The sequence below is a fragment of the Ctenocephalides felis genome, unplaced genomic scaffold (assembly GCF_003426905.1).
Source record: "Ctenocephalides felis isolate EL2017-DRISC unplaced genomic scaffold, ASM342690v1 CF-g0.4_SCAFFOLD_01604, whole genome shotgun sequence".
Lineage (NCBI taxonomy): Eukaryota > Metazoa > Arthropoda > Insecta > Siphonaptera > Pulicidae > Ctenocephalides > Ctenocephalides felis.
In genome coordinates, this window is record NW_020537758.1 from 49,351,014 (window position 1) to 49,371,732 (window position 20,719).

Here is a 20,719-nt window from a genome sequence, read left to right on the forward strand (position 1 = left end):
CATATGCGTACCCTTATCTCAAATAAGGCCCAGAGGATCGGCATGGTTTTATGCATTTTTAACTCAGATTTATGCGAATCGTGCCGAGATTCCTATTGGGTCATCGATACTAATATTAGCTTAGTTACGTGCTCGGAAAGGTAATTTGAGAGTTTTTTTTTTGTTGGGAACACATATGGAAATGTTTGAAGCAGGAATATTATAATTGATATTTATATTTGTATTCAAGATTGCGGTAGAAAAAAATACTGTATATAATTTTTAATACAAATAAATGATGTTATACAATCTGATTATTTTCTTTAGTCGTCTATACCAAAGAAAATTTTAGAACCCAAGATCTAAATTACCATTATTTGATTTTTTTAGAATACAATAAAATAGAACTAAGTAATTTTTTTATGTAAAATGAATAAGTCGAAGAATTTGAAGGCTTTAACTTTGTCTCGCATTATTCTGAAGAATTGAATAATAATCCATTCAATTTTCTATGAATATAATGAATTTGAACATTCGGAAGAACATTTGTTAAATTATATTAAATCAATGTATACTAACTGTTTCTAGTTATTTTTTACTGTGCGTTGTTGGATTTTGGAGCGTTGTTTTTGTTCAAATCTTTTTTTTTATTTTATTTTATTGAAATTTCTCTAATGAAATAGAGAAATGCTGATGGAAACTGCAATCAAATAACTTCTGTCAGCTGCAGAGTTGAATTAATCATCGCTAGATAACCTATATAGGGTTCCAGAAATTGCAGATTTTGTTGCATCCAAAATTGATATGGGATGGTATATGATGAGATTTTGCTTAAGATCAAAATGAAATTACCAATTCAACTTTTTTGGATTCTCCTCAAATACGACCACCACGAATGGGATTAGGGTAGTTGTTAAAAATCTGATTATAAATAAAACAAGTAGCATTAGCAGCTATAGTTGATGGTTCAAATTGCATATTTGTTGTACTCAATCTAAAATGCAATTTTTTGCAATATCTTTAAAGGGGAATGCAACATAGTAATATTAGTTTGATAATGTTCTGATATATTTGTTATCAAGAGGTGGCTTACATTTTGTTCTACGAGCAATGACATCGAAATATTTACCAAATTTAATAAATTGTTATTAATAATCGGTTAAAACATATTCTTCAGTAAGTATTTAGTAGATATAAAAATGATAGAATGATTTTCCACAATAGATTTTAATACATTATCGTTAAATCCAAGCTTCAACATCGATTTCCATTTTTGCAATTCTAACTTTTTTAATTTCCCGCAGGGACCCGAAAATCTAAATTTTTGCATATCTTCACGTTTTGAAGTTTTCTGAACATTTTGGCATACCTCAGCAAAAATGTATGTGTGTATGTTTCGTGTGTCCACATTTTTTGTTTACGTTTTTGTGCGCAAGGATCAACCGATTTGAAGGGTTAAAAAAACATTCGATTCCTTTTGATAGGGAGATGTGCTAATTAGTTTTTGGCAAAGGCAGGTCTAGCTATGAGATATGGAGCGAAGAGTGCAGAAAATAGAAAATGAGGTTTTGAGAGAACGAAGTATCCGATTTGAATGATCCAAAAAACATTCACTTTGATTGAGAGAAGTTGTGTTTAGTTTTTGGCAAATGTGTGAAAAAAGTTAGAGAAAACTAACCATTCGATTTGGATAATTCAAAAAACTTTCTACTTGGTTGGATAAAATAATTGCTTTTGTGAAAAACAATATTTAATTCAATTATTTCCATTTTTTTATTTTTTTGTATATCAAAAATAATTCAGATTTAATTTAAATTCTGGCTAAAATTCTAAAGCTCACTTATATACTTTAAATAAATAATTTAGTTTATATGATCCTTATAAATATTAAACAATGTTATAGTATTTATAATAATCTGTTCCAAAACATTTAATATTCCTCTAACATTTCGTTACGGTACGGGATGTACCTGCATTTTGCCTTAAGGCACTTAAGGCAAATTGCTGGAACTTAATTGGATACTTAATATATTTGATATTGATTTTTGAATTAAATCAGTATATACTTTGGCATGTTATATTTGCATATTTGATTTCTGAACTATATTGGCCAAAGGCTTTGCTGTAATATTTGCATCTGAGGTAGAGATTTTAAGTGAGCTTTTCTATGTAATTGTATGCTCTGCATACGTCAGCTTGTTTGTGCATATATTTTGTCGAGTAGTAATATCTGGTTATTGGATTTCGAGTTAAGCCGGGTAAATTTTTTAATCAATTATAAATTCCTACAAAAGTCAATCTCCTGTCTTAGTGCTTCATGTTAATTTCTGTCCGGGCCACACGCACGCACGCACACTCCATCTGGTGCACAGATGAGCGAACAATGGGTCAGAAATTTGCGCGCAAAATTCGATTACTCGGGTTTAGTTGATTCCCAGTCGCTTCTTGCTAAGACAATAATCAGACATACGATTTGTCTTGTAAAACACGACGTGCCTGGCATTCCATTTGCTTAAAATTATAGTTGTATTGTTTTGAGAAAGCAAACGGATAGTAAAGTAAATGAGATGAATAATTAACTTGACTAAGGTTTTTGATTGGTAAATTAAAATTCATTTATAATGTTAATACTGAAATGAATCTGTTGATTAAAAAGTATCTGCCCTTTCAGGTTATAGTCGTATACAAAACGTGTACTATTTTAAGCAACTAACAACGAAGAAAATACTTTTGTAATGAATTTTGAACCATTGCCCTTTATGCCCCGATACCAACGTCGCAACAATCAAGCTGCTATACATATTTTTCTCTCAACTTTCAAATAACATTACTAAAAAAAATTTAACTTTATATCCCACTCGAAGATTGAAAAAAAAGGCCATACGATCTTCAATAAAATGTGAAAAAATAAAAATAAGATTCATATCTCATAGGAGATAATCTCTTAAATGCGTTTACACCTAGCATATTGTCTTAAAAATGTATGTTATTTTGATTGACAATAAAACTAAGCTAATAAAAATAAATTTTTTTTAACTTTGTATATCTATAGGATAGAGCGGCGTTCACCACCAATATCTCAAAAACCAGCAAGTTAAGAATATTTTAACAACAATATTTGAAGGTAGAGAAAAAAAAATGTACAACCAGCAGTCATCTTGATCCTTACGAGGTTGCTTTGGGAAGAAAAAACGGCAATGTTGGAAAATTTATAACAAATGTATTTTCTTCCTTTGTTAATTTTTTTTTGATTGTGAGCAATATTTCTTAGTTTAAAAGACCTTATCAAAATGTTTAAGTGTACATCATTTAATTATTTTATAAGATGAATTGTTGATTTTAAGTTAGATTCAAAGTTTCTTTTATAAAACCTCTATAAAAGCTTACACCTGGATGGGGTAAAACGGGCCAACAGAACATTTACACTGCCAAAAGTGTAAAAATACAAAATATAAGGTTGTTCGGAAAGTCACTTCATTTTTTACCACCATATTGTAACTATATTTTTTTTATCCTAACATCACACTTAAGTCCTATAATTATTATATGATTAGGAAACTCATATTTTAAGGCTTGTGTGTAAAAAAAAATTCTAATCAATTACATGCAGCAGTTTTTAGATTGTGCCACTTTGATTACGGAAAGAATTAAGCAGCTTTTTTGATAGTACGACAGTGCCAAAATTGGTTTGCTAAATTTCATTCGTGTTGCAATATGTTTGGTAAGATTTTAGAGGAGTTGTTCATTTTTCAGCTATTCCAGGATAACATAACGGTTAATTCGGAAGCCTTATATCATCAGCGGGATGAACAAAATGATATACTTCAAAAGAAAAGGTCAGATTTGACCCACAACAAGGAATAGTTCTGCATCAAGACGACGCAAGACCTCACAAAAGTTTGGTCAATCGCCAAAAGCTTTTGAATCTTGAATGAGACCCAATGACACATTAATCATATTCTCCAGACCTGCCATCATCGGACTATTATTTATTCCGGTCACTATAAAAAATTTTAGGCGGTGAAATCTTTCCTCAAACCACCCTATCAAAAAGCACTTTGATCAGTTCTTTGCCAATAACGACCAAAACATTTATGATTTCGAAATTATGCATATACCAAAAACATGACAAAAGATGTGATGTGAAAATTATGATCAAAACTGCCAATACATAATTTATTAAAGTAATTGTTTATTGTACGAAAAATACGTACAGAAATGTCTATAAAAAACGAAGTTACTTTCAGAAGAACTCAATATAGTAATCAAAAGCTGATAAATATTTTTGTCAAAATACCAGATCAAAGTTATTTACAATGTTCTCTAGGTGAAAATGCAGCCATGAAATTTATATTTTGTAGTGGCTAATAATATAGCTATGTTTTTTTGGAATTCCTTTAAAATAAAATAGATCATTGGACCTGTTTGCCCTCTGACCCTTCTAATTTACCCCTCTCATATGGTAAAAAAACAGGTTTGAACAACAGCAAAAAAAAAATTATTTACAATGATGAATTGTTTACAATGATGAATTGGCAGGGATTTTTATTGAACGTAGTCAGATAGTTGTTTGCTTGCGTTGCATTATTTGCTGTGATATAATTCTTTGGTTGTTGTAATATAATTGGCTATCACAATATAAATACTGAAATTAAAATTGAACCTTTCTGATCGTTCTACTTTATGAATATATATATATATATATATATATATATATATATATATATGTGTGTGTGTGTTTGTGTCTACATACAGTGTTTCTATTGGAATCAGGCTGCTAATCCTAATCGCTTAATATAACCGATAGCATACTGTGTAACACCATACTATAATGAATATGGCAAAGCCCAGACAAATTAGTGTTATTTGGTGTACGGTCTGCATCAGGTTATATTTGCAGGATTATCATGTAATACGTTGGATTGAAATAATATTATTCAAATAGATCACCCTTGTTGCGGACACAACTGGTTAATCAGTCTGCTTAGTCGCACACGAAAATGTTCACTCGTTCGATTTCACATGATATATACATTAGCAAAGAGATTAGTGGGAATAAAAATATAATTGTTTTTGTTTAATTATGCTCTAAAATTTAACAGTTTGATTTGAATTTCAGCAATTATGCTGTGAAAGCCAAACCAAATACATCGAAATATATAACATTTATCAAACAAGCAACCTTCTGGCTATGTTCAGTAAAATTTCCAACTAATTTGTCAATGTATAGCAATGCTCTCTTTGCTATGTTTTAAAAATGTATCACTGATTTATTTAACGCAATAGATAGGACAAAAAATGATAGCTGAGGGGCAAAAAGATCTAATATTTTATTTTCAATTCAGAAGAGGCTTTATAGAAGACTGAAAAGATGCTGGCCAAGCGTCCTTAAATGAAACACTAGGCTTCACTCATTGGAGTGAACTCTAGTTAATTATTTCTTTTTATTACTTTTTTTCTTTTTCTTTATTATTATTATTATTATTATTATTATTATTTTTATTTATTTATTTATTTATTATTAACTTCCCGTAGGGTAAGTTATTGTAATGGGCCGAAAATCGGAATTGAAAATTTTTACATTTCTCGACGTTTTGAAGGTTTCTGAACATTTTGGCATACCTCAGAAAAAATGGATGTGTGTGTGTGTGTGTGTGTATGTGTGTGTGTGTGTATGTATGTGTGGATACAAATTTCCAGTCACGTTTTAGGGCGCACAGATCAACCGATTTGAATGGTTCAAAATACATTCGATTCCTATTGATAGGGAAAAGAGCTGATTAGTTTTTGGCAAAGGCAGGTCCAGCCGTTTCGGAGATACGGAGCAAAGAGTGCGGAAAATAGAAATCGAATTTTTGAGAGAACGGAGTATCCGATTTGAATGATCTAAAAAACATTCAATTAGTAATGATTGGGAGAAGTGTTTATTAGTTTTTGGCAAAGGCAGGCCCAGCCATTTCGAAGATACGGAGCTAAATATGTAAAAAATGGCAGTTTTTGAGAGAACTAAGCGTCCGATTTGAATGATTCAAAAAACTTTCTGCTTGTCTTAACAAAGTAATTGATTTTGGAAAAAAAAATTTTTGTTCCATTTTTTTTTTTTTTTTTTTTTTTTTAGTTTTTTGTTGAAACAAATAATTTCAACTTTGCAATTCAGTTTATATAATTCTTATAAATATTAGACAATGTTACAATATTTATAATAATCTATTCAGTATTCCTCGAACATTTCGTTACGGTACGGGAAGTTCCAGCAATTTGCCTTAAGGCACGATGCCACCCACCCCACTAGTTATTATTATTTTTTCGAACCCTTTGTGTCACAATAGCTTATAAGATTAAATTGTATCTTGATTGCTATTAATAAATAAATATAAATAAATATATATAAAAATACTCTGTTGCAGAAAAAGATAAAAAGGCTTTATGAAGTAATAGTTACATTATTATTAACTTCCCGTAGGGTAAGTTATTGTAATGGGCCGAAAATCGGAATTGAAAATTTTTACATTTCTCGACGTTTTGAAGGTTTCTGAACATTTTGGCATACCTCAGAAAAAATGGATGTGTGTGTGTGTGTGTGTGTGTATGTGTGTGTGTGTGTGTATGTATGTGTGGATACAAATTTCCAGTCACGTTTTAGGGCGCACTGATCAACCGATTTGAATGGTTCAAAAAACATTCGATTTCTATTGATAGGGAAAAGAGCTGATTAGTTTTTGGCAAAAGCAGGTCCAGCCGTTTCGGAGATACGGAGCAAAGAGTGCGGAAAATAGAAATCGAATTTTTGAGAGAACGGAGTATCCGATTTGAATGATCTAAAAAACATTCAATTAGTAATGATTGGGAGAAGTGTTTATTAGTTTTTGGCAAAAGCAGGCCCAGCCATTTCAAAGATACGGAGCTAAATGTGTAAAAAATGGCAGTCTTTGAGAGAACTAAGCGTCCGATTTGAATGATTCAAAAAACTTTCTGCTTGTCTTAACAAAATAATGATTTTGGAAAAAAAAATTTTTGTTCGTTTTTTTTTTTTTTTTTTTTTTTTAGTTTTTTGTTGAAACAAATAATTTCAACTTTGCAATTCAGTTTATATAATTCTTATAAATATTAGACAATGTTACAATATTTATAATAATCTATTTGAAAACATTCAGTATTCCTCGAACATTTCGTTACGGTACGGGAAGTTCCAGCAATTTGCCTTAAGGCACGATGCCACCCACCCCACTAGTTTAATCTAAATTAGTTTCAATAAAAATTATAACTTAAATATGTACTTTTAAACATTGTACTTTTGTTTCGTAGTTATAAAATTTATTAAAACTCTCCTTCGATAATTCAGGTTGTTGGATTGTAATTTTAACCCTTGTAGCTGTGGACTGTATTAAACACAGATTTGTTTGTATATTGTGTATTTGTTACAGTTCTAATTACAATCACAAATAAATATATCTTCTTTCATTATAACTGAGTAACAATGTGTTTTTTCTAATTCTATTCTCTATTGTTTTATATCTTTTTCCCTTCACTGTGTCATCGCTAACATTTTGCCATTAATAGGATTAAAATTAGCAATAAAAATATAATTGTTTGCCCTTTCTCCATCCCATTTCATTTCGCCTATGGGGTTAAAGAAACCAAATGATAAATTTTTGAAAAACTGCAGAAAAAAAAGCACATTTTCACGATGATGAATTAGCTGCGATTTTTTACTGAACATGGTCATATAGTTGTTTGTTCTATATGTGTTATTTGTAATGATATAATTGGTTTGCTTTCCACAATATAATTGCTCAGTCAAATTAGACCTTTGTGCCCTGCCTTACCATAAATTGTTTTTTTAAAAATGCATGAAAAATAACACTTGTTGCTTTAATATTAAATATTAATTTCCACGTTTATTTGTGACTTCGTAGCCCCCTGTTGCGATCCAGACATGCGATTTACATTCATCACCCCCCGAGTTAAAAGTTAATTTTCGAGCGGATAAGGCGTAAGGGATGAATTGTTATGTATGTATGTACATATAGTGCCTAGGCCTTCCCCGTCGCCCTATCTGCTGCCTATTTGCATAGAGGTGAATTTCTGGTTAACACATGACAGAAACTAAAGACAATGAGTTTCCTGCTATATCACACATACATCTTCTGAGATTAATTATGTGCTCTGTCCCACATGAACACATAAACATAAATATATGCACACGCATATCTCGAGACAATCGAGAATGGAATGTGTTGTTCATGGAGGAAATGGGATGGAAGGAGATCCTATATTGGAAATTGAATTGAGTTATTTTTTAAGGAAAATTTTATTTTTATCAGAAAATCTTATAAACTGTTATTTAATTTCATTTTTCTCGACGTGTCAAGATTCTTAATTAACTGACATCACAACTTAAAAAAATATGTATGTGAATGTATTTTTATACAACGTAGTTATTTCTTCTAGATAAGTTGTCCTTAATAATAATAATATTAATACTATCTAAAATTCTTTGTTTTTCTCTGCATTTTGCCTTTAAGGATATTGACGTTACGCATCACATGTGTGTGTGTGTTTTTTTGGAAAGCGAAGGAAATTCTTTAAGCAACCCAGACTAGGTCTTTTGTCTGGATGTGAAAGGTATTCAGCCTTGGAAAACTAGAAGTTTTTCTACTACAGAAAATGTCTATCGAGTTGTTTAGAATTGGAATTTGTACACTTCTTGTAATTGCAATATTTTGTCATTACGCATTGCATGCGTGTGTGTTTTTTTTTTAGAAAGCGAAGGAAATTCTTCAAGCATGCCAGACTAGGTCTTTTGTCTGGGTGTGAAAGGTATTCAGTCTTGGAAGACTAGAAAACCTACTAGTCTTTCTACTACAGAAGATGTCTTTAGAGTTGGAATTTGTACACCTTTTAACTTCCCGAAGGAGAAGTTTATGTTTGTATAAAAAAATCCAATTCGCTAATTTTTGATGATATATATCATGGTCTTATACAACTTATTGAAATATTACGGCCTTACGACAAGTAGTTTAATTTTACAAATTCATCAAAGTTTGACAAAATAAGTAGTTATTTTTACGTTTGTTAAAATTAAAATTAGACGATTTACTTGTTATAACGATAGAGTACTTGGTCTTAATGAACATACTAAACCATTGAAGTCTTACGGAAACTGGTTCAATTATAAAAATTATTGATTTTTAAAAAAATTCTTTTAGGGAATACTTAGAGTTAACGTATTCGTTCGCTTTCAATTATGTGTAATAAATCCACACGAAATACTTTTAATCACTCATAATTTTTTTTTTGATTAAGTCGATTAATTACACATATCGGGAAGTTTATGTAACTTGCCTCAAGGTAAAATACCAATACCAACTAATTGTAATTGTAATAGTTTGCATTATAAATTTGTAAAATATAGTAGTGAAAATTTAAACTCCAGTTTTTGACAAGGGCACCTTAATATAACTCAAATTTATATCATTTTTGAAATATAGTATTGAAAATTTAAATTCCAGTTTTTGACAAGGGCACTTTAATATAACTCAAATTTATATCATTTTTAAATCCAATATATTCAATTTTAAAATGCATAATTGCATTTGCAATTGTGTTAGGCTGCACAAAATGACTCATATAACTTTAATAGAAATCATATAAGAGGACTGCAACTCTGGAAACAATGATCCAAATAAATAAAATGGATGTAGAAGGAAAAAGAGACATCGATTAGAGTAGAAATCTGTAAAATATTACTAACTGAAATATTTTGCTTTTTTTAACTAGAGCCTAATTGATTAGATTTTAGCAAATAGAGAAAGTGTGTAAAAAGTGAAATGCATACACTTTTTTGTAATTGCTATATTTTGCATTATAAAATATAGCATTAAACATTTACAATGTATCCAATTTTGAAATAAAAATAAATTTATGTTTCATTATAAAAATTAATAGATTCAACTCCAAATGATTAATGCAATTATTTTTTATAAACTACGAAACTTTAGTGCATTTTCAATTATGTTAGTCTGCACAAAAAATACCCGTATAATTTTTCTAAAAATCATAAAATAAAACTGCAACTCCGAGCTACATTATTAGGCACTTTTCTACCACACAGCCTGGATATTATATTATACATAGGCCTTTCTTATACGGAAACAATTGTCCAAATAAAGAAAAAGTACGGTTATTCAAATATGCCCGCATAATACAATGTTTGCAGGAAAATATATGCTAACTTCCAAAAACATGAATACTTACCAAACTCTTTATCAGATAGAACATTTTGTTTGTAGAAAGCGTGTTATCAGGTGGAAACAAATAAGTTTCTATGAATTTTAATAGCGCGAAATTTATACACAGAAGTTTTATAATAAATTGAATAATAAGTGCCGCACTCTACGTATTATGTTTAAATATATATTTTTAAATATAGAGAATATCTATCTTAAACACAAGATTAATTAACTTCCCGTAGGGCAAGTTATAGCAAAAAAATCGAAAATGAAATTTTTTGTATATCTTGACGTTTCCAAAGTTTCTGAACATTTTGGCATACCTTAGAAAAAATGGATGTGTGTGCGCGGATGCAAATTTTCGTCGAAAACATTCGATTCGCATTCATAAGGAGACTGATTAGTTTTTGGCAAAGGAAAGTCTAGCCGTTCCGAAGATACGGGACAAAAAGCGCCAAAAACGATTACTCAGTTAATAATTTAAAAAACATTTTACTCGTATTGATAAGATGAACTGTTTAAATTTTTGGGAAGGCAGGTCTAGCGGTTTTGGAGATCTGGTGATAAAAGTAAAAAAATGCCATTTGGCGATTAAAAGTGATCATTAGACATAGTTCAGAATTTTCAAAATATTTCAGTATAAAGAAAACATTTTTTTTTCAAATAGTTTTTTTCGAAAAATGTCAATTTTTGCCAAATATTTAAAATTTCTCAAAATCTAATTTTCTCAAAAGTATTTTTTTTATTTTAATCTTGTTAAAAAAAATAATTTATGGTACGGGAAGTTTCAGCAATTTGCCTTAAGGCGCGATGCCATGTACCACTAGTTTTGTGATATATAAATCTTGTTAAGGGAAATGGGAAATACTACCCCAGGGCAGGTCCGTGAGCTGAGTTAAACACCGACTCGATCCAGGGAAGAATAGTGTAAGATAATTTTCATTGCTATTTCACACCGTAAGGCCCGAAATAGGCTTACTTTCAATTGGAAACATATCTTTGATTTGCAATTTTCAAGTGAAAATTGATAGCACTACTGCATTATATCAAGTTATGCAGATCTCACGACCCTGTACACACAAGGCAGTGTGCCTAACCGTTACGTCATGAATATAATTATATATATATATATATATATATATATATATATATATATATATATATATATATATATTAATTGTTTAATATTGTTTAAAATTCTATATATATATATATATATATATATATATATATATATATATATATATATATATATATATATATATATATATGACTCTTCTTCAAATAGTGGTGTTCGTTGTCTCTTCGATATCAAAGTACTAAGTCTTCCAAATTGTATTCTTGTCTACAAACGTAAAGCATCAATATTGATTATAGAGTCTAAGCAACAGTGTTTGAAATACAACATTATATGAATCTATCCAAGATTCAACATAATATCGAAGAGGTATATTGCAAGACAAAGTAATTTGCTACAACTGAATTAAATTCTGCAGTTAATAAGATGCCATTTTACAAATATTAAATTATAACATTGAATAATATTCATCAAGTATTAATTAATTATACACATATAATGTGATCAAAGACCTTACACTACATGGACTGCTAGTCGAGCGCAAAATGAGTGTATAAAGATAGAAGGGGACTGTGATGTCACTTGATTGAGCGTTGCCGACAATCGTAGAACACTCCCGGTTGATTGAATTGAAAAATCAAGAATGAAAATTTATGCATTATGCATACACGTTTTGAAGGTTTCTGAACATTTTGAAATACTTTAGAAAAAAATATATGTGTGTGTGTATGTTTGGATACAATTCTTCGTCCACGATTTCGGGCGCACGAAGCAATTTTCCATTTACTAACTTCAAAGATTTCTAGAAACTACAAATAATATAGAAATTATTTCAATAAACTTACGTTTAGTACACGGCACAAATGTTTCATTTGTTTTATTATTTTAATTATAATTATTTACGGGGGACAGTGTAAAGTATTCTTCTTATTCGGGCATTTTTTATTAAATCAAGATTTGTACTAAGACGAAGCCTCAAAAATAATGACATTACAATTTCCTTCTTGTATCCTTACGCATACAACGTTGATGCAGGTACGCATACAACGACAGAATTCTATTCACGTGGCACGACGACTAATCACAATCGACCCGTATACAAATGATTTCATCGAGAGTGAATGACAAACTGTTCGGGCGTAACGCTATTTCCGTTGCATTTGTACATCTTTACTCCCTAGTCGCGGCTAAAGAAGCTTTACTTCAAAGTATTGTCTACAAATTCACATGGAGGTAATTTTAAGAACAGTCTTGTTTATCACTGTACACATATTGCCTCTATAACTTTGTAAAAATATTATGGACTGTTAAGCAACGAAGAAATTGAATATTAGAATCGAACTTGTGGACTTATTTTTAAAATCTTATTCTATAATGTTGACTAACTGGTACATCACAATGTCAGTAACCATTCTAATTGTCTTCTCGTATTCCCGTATTATTTTTCCAATTTTTACCATATACAAAATATTTCTGCTCTGAATTTAAAACATCTGCATCGATTTATATAGAAAGAATTGTGCAGAAAAGCACGTTAGTTTTTGAAAAATGTCAGGTGCGTTATACTTCGCCCTTAGCCTGTATCACAAAAGCAAAATCCGCTGACAAATGACATCACGTCTTCCCGACGAATGTTGACTTTCGCACTTTACGGATATATCAAATTGAGCGAAATATTTCTTAGAACTTTGTTGGACATTCAATTGAAACTTCCAGTAGAGAAGATTCACCTTTGAATTATCATTTATTTATCACGTTTTACAAGAACTGAAATCGGTGGGTATTCAACGACTGAAATTGCTAATTGATATATAGATTGTAATTTCAAACTATAGATATTATTTATTTTGATATATATTTACCTTTACCTTTTGATACATATTACCAGTTTACAAAACTTATAAACCTAGACCAATTATAAGAAAACTAAATTACACTTATCTCTCTGATAAATAAACCAAGACTTTTATCAAAAATTGCTCGATTATATGACGTATAAAAATATTTGTGAGATGAATTGTAGTGATTGATATTCGAATTTATATTCTTTTGGATAATAACATCATTTTCTAGATAAAAAAATAACTTTTTGAATATTTTTGAATCAACAGTTTGTTATGACTAAATCCATAAGCTTTGTCATTATTTAAATTTTAAAAATTATCGATAATATCAATTATAAATAAATTTTATATTTTAGATACACCCAATCTCAAAACTTATGGATTTATCGTAACAAACTTCTAATTTTCTAAAATTCATTATTTTCTATAAAGTTATACTACTGGGTAATGTTTTTTTTAAATTTTTGAATAGAATCTTTAATTTTAATCAACAATTTAAAATGTATATCAACATGAAATACTAAACGGGGTGTACCAGAACTCAACGTCAAGCCTAAACGGTGTAATAGTATTGACCTTGACTGTCCTAAAAAAAATTTCAAAAAAATTATCTCACGCTGTATGTAAACTCTGAGCTTTTATGTGCAACTATATTTTGGTTATTCTGGTTAATCTTTATTATTTTTGTTCATTTAAACTTTGAAATAATATTTCTAAAAGTTTTCAAGAATTAAGACTTTGAGTTGAACTAAGAATTTTTAACTTCCCGAAGAACAAGTTTATGTTTTTTTTTAATTTAATAAATTTTTCTAAAGTGTGTTGAATTTTTGATAAAAGTTGGCTTATAATCAGGATTAAAATGGTTATATATTTGATAATTATATAATTGAAAAATTTCGAGTAAAAAAATTAAAAATGACAAATGACCGAAGGCTGAAAAATTTAAACTGGTGAATAATATGTGTAACTTTAATAAATAAAGCATTATCCATGTTTTAAAAAGATACTTTGATTTAAATCATCAATTTGAAATGTACATAGATTTGAAATAAATATTTATTTTACCCAAATAATTATGATTATTTTTATATAAAAATTGTTCATGAAGTTGGCACAGCTCATCTACATTTTTTTGTTTAACTGATTTTTAACTTCCCATAGGGTAAGTTATTGTAATGGGCCGAAATTCGAAATTGAAAATTTTTACATTTCTCGACATTTTGAAGGTTTCTGAACATTTTGGCATACCTCAGAAAATGGTGTGTGTGTGTGTGCGTATGTCAGTATGTATGGATACAAATTTTCGTCCACGTTTTCGGCCGCACGGATGAACCGATTTGAATGGTTCAAAAAACATTCGATTCCTTTCGATAGGGAGATGTGCTGATTAGTTTTTAGCAAAGGGACGTCCAGCAGTTACTGAGATAAAGAGCAAAGAGTGCAGAAAATGGAAATCGAGTTTTTGAGAGAACGGAGCATCCTATTTGAATGATCTAAAAAAAATTCTATTTTTAATGATTGGGAGAAGAGGTGATTCTGCTTGTCTTAACAAAATAATTGATTTTGGAAAGAAAAAATTTTGTTTCAATTTTTTTTTATTTTTTTTTTTCATTTTTTTGTATATCGAAAATAATTCAGATTTTATTTTTAATTCTGACTATACTTCTAATATACTTTAAACAAATAATTTCAACTTTGTAATTCAGTTTATATAATTCTTATGAATATTAGGCAATGTTACACTATTTATAATAATCTATTGGAAAACATTTAATCTTCCTCGAACATTTCGTTACGGTACGGAAAGTTCCAGCAATTTGCTTTAAGGCACAATGCCATACACCCCACTAGTTATGCTTTACTCGTGTAGTTATATAGTATTGATCTATAAATATTTTTATTAAATATTATTATTATTAATTAAAGTGTAGGTATAATAGAGTGGTTACTAACAGTTGAAATTGTAATAGAACAAATAAAGCTTGTTTAAGTCTATGATATAGGAAATATACTGAAAAACAATTGACAATCAACAAAGTCTGACTTCGCTCACCTGGTTTTGTTAAACCTGGTATTATTTCCACAGTTCAGTATCAAAATTCCTGCAGAGATACATTCAAACGTTTTTGCTGGCATAAACTTAGTTTCTGACTGAGTTACGGTATTCGAGCCTCGTAGAGGGTTAGAATTCACGTAGCGGTTTTATATCAGCTTTTTATGTGTTGTGTGATGGTTTTAGGTATATTTTGTTATAAATGTGTTGTGTATTTTGTGTTATTTCGTGTTCTCCTAAGAGGCCTGTTCGACAAGAACGTTCGTCCTAGGTTCTCTTCCCTTATTATGGGCCTGAGGGCTAATAGACGATTTACGTGATTCGCACTGAACGGGAACTACATCTGCTCTATCCGATTCATGAGGCTGATAGATTTTTACCACTTTGGTAGTGTTGTGAAAAAATAATTGTTTTTATCGATACTTCCGAAAAACACAGTTTATTAGATATTAATTTATAAATTAGTGGTGTATGGCATCGTGCCTTGAGGTAAATTGCTGGAACTTCTCGTACCAAAAAAAATTTTTTTAAAGAGATTAAGTTTTTTTAAACTTTGAAAAAATTAGATTTTTGAGAAATTTAAAATTTTTGAAAAAAATTGACTTTTGTGGAAACAGTTTTTCTTTAATTTAAAATACTTTTTTGTTTTTTGTTTTAAGCAATCGCACTGCTTTAGTTGCATTTACAAAATATCGAAGCGCGTAAGCGCCGCGTAGCCCTCTAGCGAACATTGTTACGTAACCCATAGAAATGTAAACAAAATTGATACACATTATTAAAATCATCATGATGTGCATATGTCTAATGATCATTTGTGAACGCCAAATCTGCCTCCCCAAAAATTTAATCAGTGCTTCATATTGTCAATATAAATGATTTTTGAATTATTCAAATCGGACGCTTCGTTCTCTCAAAAACTGAAATACCATTTTTGTTCTTTTTGCCCCGTATCGTTGAAACCGCAAGACATGCTTTTGCCAAAAACTAATCAGCACGTCTCCTTATCAATACGAATTAATGTTTTTTGAATTATTTAAATTGGCTGATTGGTATTCCCGAAATCGTCGGCGAAAATTTGTATCCGCGCACACACACACACACACATACATGCACATCCATTTTCATCTCAAAAGCCACCGACATCTCAAAAATGAGTAAAGTTAGGATTTTTTAAACAATAATATTTGAAAGTAGAGGGCAATAGATAACCAGCCATCTCCATGGTTCTTACGAGAATCCATAACAAAAGCTTTTTTTTTTTAGTTTGAGAACTTAATATAATTTTTAGGTATACATTATATAATTGTTTTAATAGATTTAAAAGTTTTTTATATTACTTTTATATACATGAAAGTGAGGTAAAAAGGACCAACTGAATTTTCACCCTGGCAAGGTGTAAACAATGACAAATTATTGAAAACAAAAGTAAATTAGGTTAAAGATAGCACTTTGAGATAAATTAAATAAGTAGGTGTTCAAACTTTGTCTTCTAGATCAAGGTCATATACAGTGTTATCTTTGTAAAAATGTACTCATAAAATTTATATTATGTATTAGTAGTGTAGCTATTATTTCACGAAAAATTTTCAAAATCTTTGCCTCCCGGTTGACTCATTTTATCCCGATGGGTTGCAAAGGAATAGGTGACATATTTTAGGAAAATACTAAAAATACACAATTTTCTAATTATGAGTTACAGGAAATTTTATTGAACATAGTTCGATAGTTGTTTGTTACATTATTTCACAATATTATGTTAAATATTTATTTTTAAAATAACGATAGTTTCAGCACAAATATAAATTGAAATTAAAAATATTTACCTTCTTTAGTTGGATTTATTCTTTATTTATTTACTTCGAGATCTAGTACAATAGCTCCCAAGCCGCACTAGAATAAAATAAAAGAATCGTTGAAAAAACAAAGTGTGTTTGGTTCGACGTACAGAATCGTAATGAAATTCCCTGTATCGTTTTCCTGCAAATCGGAGATAAATCCAGGACCGGCTATTTTTAAAATAGTATATAATATAGAGATACATGTTTCTATATTTTGCTAGATCTTGACAATATTTGTACATATAGGACAAGTAAATTTCTAACGAACGTTGTCTAGCTATGGAATTTGGGATGGAATTAGAGAAAATCGAAAAAATTGGTGTATTTTGAATCAATTTAATTATTGACTAGTGGTGTATGGCATTGTGCCTTAAGGCAAATTGCTGGAACCGCAATCAATGCTCGAGAAATATAAAATGTTTTCAAATAGACTATTTAAAATACAGCAACATTGTCTAATATTTATTGGAATTATCTATATGAAGTATATAAGAAAGTTAAAATTATTTTATTTAAAGTATATAGGTGAACCTGGATTTAAACTAAAATTTGAATTTTTTATATGAAAAAAATGGAATGTTTTTTTCCCAAAACCAATTGTTTTATCAACACAAGCTCAAAGTTTATAGAATCATTTAAATCGGATGCATAGTTCTCTCAAAAATACCATTTTTTGTACATTTAGCTCTGTATCTATAAAATGGCTGAGCCTGCCTTTGCCAAAAACTAATCACCACTTCTCTCCATAATTACAAATTTAATGTGTTTTGAATAATTCAAATCGGATGCTCCATTCTCTCGAAAACGCGATTTCTATTTTCTGCACTCTTTGCTTCGTATCTGAAAGTATTGCAATTACTTTATGAATTTTCTACTTATAATAAATCTATAAATTTTCATTTCAATTTTATAATCTCATAATATTGTGTACCTGATTTATTATAACATCAACTACAAAAATACAGAATCGGTCATCCATGAATTCTAAAATCATTTTCTATATCAACAAAAGTCTTTACTTCTTTGAAATATATATACGAGTCGGAACATATCGTTCAAACATTCCTAATAGATATTTTTCTTTGAAATTCCATAGATAACAAATCAAAGGATTCTTATTCGAACAAGCGTAAATCCAACTAGACTTCTGCAAAAATACTCATAATGTTCGTAAACATGTCAAATACTTCAAACAGGATGGAAATATTATTCATAATTTGAAAAATTAATACATCTGTCCAGTATTATTCTCTGTCCATTATCAAAATTATTTTTTTCATTTATAAATTTCTGAAATATAAATATTTATAAGAATTTTAATTGACTCATCCTCATTAATAAAAACTCATCAACCATTTGAAAAAAAAAACAGACACAATGAATAAATAAATTAACAGTCATATTTGTAGGAAAAATATATATATTGAACACATGAAATTAAAAATAATTTATAACTAACAACAATTTTCAAGATATGTTTAAAACAAACTAATTTTGATTAAAACTAATTTGTATGTTGTTTCCAGTAAAAAAAAATCAAAGTGATATTCGAAACGTATTCTGGGAAAACAATTTAGTTTTCATTTCTAATACCTTACTAAATAAATGACAAAAATTATATAAGTTATATAGAAAAAAAAATCTCTCTCGAAAAGTATCTCTACATGTAAATGGTTATATACATAAATAGTAGAAAGTAGAAAAGTTCAACTTTTTCAAATATACATATATATATATATATATATATATATATATATATATATAAATATATTATACATAAGTAGAAAAGTGTAGAATTACAATTATTCATCCATAAAATAGGTTTTGGACTAGGACATAAACAAATTTTAATTACTGAATTTCATAATTACTATTCTTCTATTTTTAGTACCTATATATCATTTGTGTTGCATATAATTATATTTATAAGTTTTTCTTTGTTTTTTTACATAGAAATATTGTGGGATTAATGATGCAGTCCGATATTTTTTGTACAATGGAAAATTTAATGCGACTAGTTATTTTAATGTAATGAATTTTCTACCATAATGAATTATAGGTGATATTATTAACGTTTCACCGTAGTAATACATCATTATGTGAATATATATATATATATATATATATATATATATATATAAATATATGTTTTTGCTATATTTTTAATCAATATGCTGAATAATAATTTATTCAGAAAGTAAATCGTAAAAATTAGTTCAAATAAATTCGTAACAATCGTAAAGTAATTTGCAAAATAAAAGTAAATGTAAATGCTTACATCCAAAATTATCCGTGTTTCCAATATTTTACTATATTTAATTAATTAAATATAATTTGAGACTAGAATATTGTTATTATGATATAGTTCAAAGGATTCAAAAAACAATAAAATTAAAAGTGAGTCTCTACTGAAGGTTTCAGTTGAATCATTGAAGTGAGTTTCAAAATTAATTCTAACAGATGTTAGCATTGTAAATGAATTTATACTGGATAAAAATACATATATACAAGAAGCAACATAGAATAATCTTATAAAAAATCCTTTATTCAAAAACAAATAAAAAAATGCATAAGCTTTAAGAACTATTGGTTTCTCAGTGAGTTCCAGCAGATTCTCTGAGAAATATATTTTTTGCTCAGAAGAAAAATGCAATTGTTTAGCCACAAAGGAATGGTGCAATGTTCGAATGCAATAAGCCAACCGTACAAGTAAAGAATGCTTTCCGATACTTTTGTACGAACCATCTAAGTAGTCGCTTTTCACATTAGATGGGTGAAACATGTTTTAAAATCCTCTAGTTTATTAAGGATACAGGATTTATTTGAAAAACGTTGTATAATCTCTATTACAATTGTTGGTAAACTTTGTTTCAACTATATTTATTATTTTATATTATTGAAGTAAAACTTCTTTAGGCGCGACTAGGGTGTAAATCCGTACAAATGCGACGGAAGTGCGTTACTGCAGATAAGACACGATAAAAGTCGACTGCCAATGATTCGTCATTCGCACTCGATGATATCATTTCTATACGGGTCGATTGTGATTAATCGTCGCGTATGCGAATAGAGATCTGTCGTTGAATGCGTTCCGATATCAAGGAAATCGACATAGATAAATAAACATTTTAAAGTTACATCGTAGTACATATCTTGATTTAAGGAAAAATGTCTGAATCAGAAGATTATTTTACCCTATTCCTATATTATTCGTTGTTTCTATAAATCTTTGAAGTTATTAAACTGGAAAATATTTTTTAGGCAAGACAGATATTATAGCTATTCAAAGAATAAGATTATATCGCGAAAAAATTAAAAAATACTAGCAGTCAATGAATGTATGTTAATTTTAATTACATGAAGTTCTTCAAACACAATTATTACAGGATGAATGAATTTGCTAAAACAATATTTATTTAGGCTTTGTTTAACATGATCCACTGTGTGAACAAATAATATAGAATTTATTAATCAGCATTTACTTAATTTCACTAATGTTGGTTTATTCCTAAATGCTAACTACAATGACAAACCGATCATGTCATATTTGAAGTATGACTTTTTAATGCTATTATAAATATAAAATTTATAATTTATCATTATATAAATGTGTATAATAGTTGACACTAATAAATATGTGCAACATGAGTTTTACCATATTACTCCATAAACATTATTCAAAATTGTTAAATGAT